General features: G+C 48.4%; 1 long non-coding RNA gene across 2 annotated transcripts in view; it reads right to left on the bottom strand.

Moving 5' to 3' along the window:
- Window positions 1-4,236, bottom strand: part of LOC116087521 — a 24,882-nt gene extending 20,646 nt beyond the window's left edge. For both annotated transcript variants that reach the window (XR_004117445.1, XR_004117446.1), the window contains exon 1: window positions 3,932-4,236. This is a non-coding gene — a long non-coding RNA (uncharacterized LOC116087521). The remainder of the gene's footprint in view (window positions 1-3,931) is intronic.
- Between the last annotated feature and the right edge of the window lie 580 nt (window positions 4,237-4,816).

Here is a 4,816-nt window from a genome sequence, read left to right as displayed (position 1 = left end):
AATCAAGGAGGATCCAGGTGTGATTTACTGTGGGATAGCCCATCTAATCAAGGAGGAGCCAGGTACTGGGTTGAACTGTAAGTTAGGTACTGAGTAGCCACAGCACTGCAGGAAGGACTTCCTAACTCTGTCTCGGAGGGAGAGGCACAGGAGGGTGTAGCCTGTTCTTTTCAGGCTGCAGGATCCTACCCTAGAGAGTGTCCAGAGTCTTGGAGGGTCAGCATCCTAACCTGGGTCAGGTCCACGAGCTAACAGAGATGAACACTCATTTTATGAGAATACGTATGTCTCTGTTGGGAGAAACTTTCTTACCTTCTGGAGAACCATGAGCAATGCCTATCCAACTTTGGTCCCAACCTTCTGGGGTCTTGTTAAAACTACAGACTGAGGGCAGGGTCTGCAACTCATCATATTTAACAAGCTCCCAGAGGATGCTGATGTGATGGCTCCTGGACTTTCCTGGAGTAGCAGAGACCAAGAACACAGCAAGTCATCAACCCTGGGCAGAAGAGCCACACAAAACACAGTGTCCCAGGGACACCCCTGGGTCCCGGTGCTACTGTAGAAAATCTTAACCCTAACAAGCTGCTGGCTAGAGTGGACTGAACAGAGGGCAGATGGATAGCCGTGGAGCATTCAGCCTAGGATGACCAGCCATCCTCACTTGCCTAAGCATGGAAAATCCTGCGTCCTGGGACTAAGTATCATAGTTCTGTGATATTTGACAAGTAACACCCAGCTAGGAGTACACAACCCTTCCCGAGGTTTGCTTGGTGGGTTGGCCAAGTTTGCACTTGAGTGACAGCAACAGCTATCACTTTCATTGCTGGCTCCAGCCATGCCTTAGAAAGGAAGTAGCTGTGCTTTACATAAGGCGATCTTTTTTTTTTATCTTTTATTTTTTTATTTTTTTGTGACTCCAACCAGCACAGGAACTCGAGCTGAGCAAGGCTTTCCCTCTGCTCCCCAGAACATAAAAACATATTAAGCATGTATTCTAGAAGAGCAATGGAGAGTCAGAAACTCTGTAGGAGCCTAAGAGAATCCAGTTCTAGTATGAGCTGAGAACCACCTCTTCACATGGCAGTAAATCGGCTGGAGCATGTCATTGCAGAATGCTTGGCTTGGCTCCATCCATGACAGCCAAGGTAGCATCCCTGGGTCACATTCTGTGTCATATGTGCAGGCTATAATAGGGTATCCGAAACAAAGCAAAACCATGCTAACTGTATGTGAGAAGGGGTTAGGAATGGATGGAGTGCCCACAGGGAGGATGGGTATCCTGTACACACATGGAAATGTCGTTTTACCCACTATTACGTCAATTCATGAGTTAGTCACTACAAAATGCTCGATGCTTAGCTTCCTCTTCAACCAGGCATCTGAGGTCTCGCCTAAAGAGATGGCCTTGTTAGCTACAGTCAACATCTCCCTCACACCTGGCATCCAGGCCCCTCAAAATAAGAGTGCTCCGGCTTCTGGCTCAGCTGGTTGAACAAGAAAGACTCATTAGATTTGACATCTAATTTTCCTGCCCAAGAAACTCCAGTATCAGTTGCTGCTTCCTACAGATCTTTTCTGCTACTGGCTGAGACTCACATGTGACCCAGTCTCGGCTCTCAGGAGTAGGTCACCTGAGCCAACAGCCTCCAGGTGCTGCTCAGGTCCTGTAATGTACCTCACTGCTACCCGGCCCCCCAGCTGGGGAAAGCCATCACACCTGGATGAAGAGAACCAGCAACCCCTGGTTAGCAGTGCCCCAAACTCCCCAACTTTCTTTCTGGTTTCCTCCTCCTTCTCTCTCCTCCTCTTGTCCTGTTTGCTGAGCTTCTTCTCCCCATTTTCTCCTGCCCCTCTTTTTTCTCTTCCTCTTCTATTTGTCCCTCCCCAGCTCCCCTGCCTACCCACAACTGTGTTTGACTGTCTTCTCCTTCTGTAAGAAGGATCCCCTACCATTTCACCAAACTCTTGTTATCCTTGGAAGGACTGGCTTCAAAGTACCCCTGAAAAGAGAACTCTAGGTTTGGATGGAGTTCTCAAACTCTGGGTGAGGGACGTGGAAGTGACCACAGTGTGGGGGATTTAGAGCAAGACACCTGACCCCACTGGGACTCCCACAAGGCTGCTGCCCCACCCTGCTGAGGCCCCAAGGGCCACTAAAGCTGGAGACCATAGGCAGTGGTGTGGGCGGTCAGGACTGCAAGGCCCGATAGCACAGGCTGCAGTTCTGACCTTGAAACTCAGCCGAGCATTCTTGACACTCAGCCAAGGGAGCAATGTCTCTGGGGCCCACACATATTCCTCTGTAAACTGAAGGTGACATGCTTTCCTTCCTGACAGTGAGAGTGAGGAGCAATGAGAGGAGGTGAGCTCAGTCTTACACCAGAATCAAGTAGGTGCTCAACAATTGCCCCCCTTTCCTTAGAAAGCTGAAAGGAGAAAGCAGCAGGATTCTCACATAGTAGTGGAGTGAGAAAGCAAATGGCAGCTGCAGGGATGAAGGGACAGGCCTCCTGTCCTGCTGCATGCTGTCACAGAGGGTTGGCAGCATGACCAAGCTGCTCAGAGCAGCTAGGACACAAGGCAGCTCTCCCCAGCAGCTGCAGGGGTGCTGAGGAGCTGAGGACTAAATCCATCCAATTCCTAAAAAGATCTCAGGACCCACTGAGCCAAAAGTAGGCACTTGCCACATGCCATGTGTATGCACAGAGCATCCGTAAGATAAAAAGCACTTTTCTCAGTTTGGACCTTGGGGCTGATGGTTGGAATGCACAGGTTCCTCCATGTCCTTTTTCTTCCTTTCTTCTTTCTACCCCTCCCTCTCTTCTTCCTTCCTTCCTTCCTTCCTTCCTTCTTTCCTTCCTTCCTTCCTTCCTTCTTTCCTTCCTTCCTTCCTTCTTCCCTTCCCCACTCCCTTCCCTCCCTTCCTTCCTTCCCTTCCCTTCCTCACTCCCTTCCCTCCCTTCCTTCCCTTCCCTTCCTCACTCCCTTCCCTCCCTCCTTCCTTTTTCCCTTCCTCACTCCCTTCCCTCACTTCCTTCCCTTCCCCTCTCTGTCTTTCTTCCTTTCCCCCCTTTCTTTTTCTTTCTTCCTTTCCCCCTCCCTCTCTGTTTCTCTCTTTCCTTCCTTCCTCCTCCCTCCCCCTTCCCTCCTCCCTCCGATCCCTCCCTTCCTCCCTCCCTTCCCTCCCTTCTTTCTTCCTTCTTTCCTTCTTCTTTCCTTCCTATGGAACTTTATATTCTTTTCCATCTCGCTCTGTAGGGCCCCTAGAAGCATTTGGCCTGCTTGGAATTTTTTAGACAATTCCAGTTACCCCAGCTGTTGCTCTCAATGCCTCTAGTTTCACCAACAAGGGAGGGTTAGACTGCCTGAGTGGGTTCCACCCCGCACAGAATGCACGCCCCTGCTCTTTCTGTCGTGGCTTAGGCCATGGCAGACCTGACATGAGCACTCTGTATGTACCCTGGTGTCTACATCCTTTCTTCCTGCACCCCTCCAAGCAGCTGGTGTTGAGGCTTTGAGAGAGCTTGGAGAGGTGACATTATTTTGCCTGTGAAAGGCATATTAATTGTAGGTAAATCTCTTCACTCAGTTCCTCTTCTGATATTTCCAGAGTACCCTCAAATACCAAGGCTGATTCTTAGGTCTGCCTGTTTATTTTCAGTCCAATCCCTCTGTGGATAAATCCCAGCAGCTTAGAGAAGACAAATTCTTAGGAAAATGCGGCCTATGAGGCTTTGTGCAGACAGACTTCCTGATTATGAGCACTTGGCTTGTGTGGGATGACATTGCCTCCCATTCCCTCTCGGATGTCCTAGCTTGGCATCTCCTTAGGACTAAGATAGATGAGGGCTTGGCTGGCACACACACCCACCCACCCATCTTCCCTTTACGATTTCTAATACAGTACCATTATTTTTAAGACACTTACCGTTCTATTTTTACGCGGATAACAGAGGAACAAACCCCAAGCATCAACAGATGGGACTACAGGAAAGCCAAATGTTTGAGAAGGATTCAGGGGAGGTGTGTCGCTGGAGGTGGGCTTTGAGGTTTTGGAAGATTCAAATCATCCGCAGTGTCTCTCTCTGCCTCTTGGCTGTCCCAGGATGTGAGCTCTCAGCTACTGCTCCAGAACCATACCTGATTGCCACGATGCTCATGGGCCCTAATCCCCTGAAATGTATGTTCCCAATTCAAGACTTTCTTTTATAAGTTGCCTTGGTCATGGTGTTTTCTCACAGCAACAGAAAGGTAACTAAGACACTAGTCTTTGGAAATGCAAAATAAGACCAGTGTGAGTTATTATGACGTCACCCCAGTCAGAGCGGCTGTCATCAGCAACATTGACACACACTGGAGAGAAAACACTTATTCACAGTTGGTAGGGGATCCATTGAGAATGTCATCTTGGAGACTTATTTAAAAATTGAAAATAGACCCGGAAATGGTGATGCACACTTTTAATCCCAGCACTTAGGAGGCAGAGGCATGTAGGTCTTTGAGTTTAAAGCCAGTCTGGGCTACACAGAGAAATCATGGAGAGAGAGAGAAAGAGAGAGAGAGACAGAGACAGAGACAGAGACAGACAGAGAAAGAGAGACAGAGACAGACAGAGAGACAGACAGAGAAAAAGAAAAGAAAAGATAATTGAAAGTAGAATAACAACCCTATGACCTAGATGTTTTATGCCTGTGCATGTATGTAAGAATGCCAGACCCTACAATAGGAATATTAACACTTCCATGTTTATTGCTGCTTTATTCACTATAGCAAGGAATCTAGTTGTCCACCAGCAGATGAATTGATAATGAAA

This window comes from Mastomys coucha, unplaced genomic scaffold (genome assembly GCF_008632895.1).
Source record: "Mastomys coucha isolate ucsf_1 unplaced genomic scaffold, UCSF_Mcou_1 pScaffold13, whole genome shotgun sequence".
Classification (NCBI taxonomy): Eukaryota; Metazoa; Chordata; class Mammalia; order Rodentia; family Muridae; genus Mastomys; species Mastomys coucha.
The sequence above is the reverse complement of the archived record's forward strand: the minus strand, read 5'-3'. Positions and strand labels throughout refer to the sequence as shown.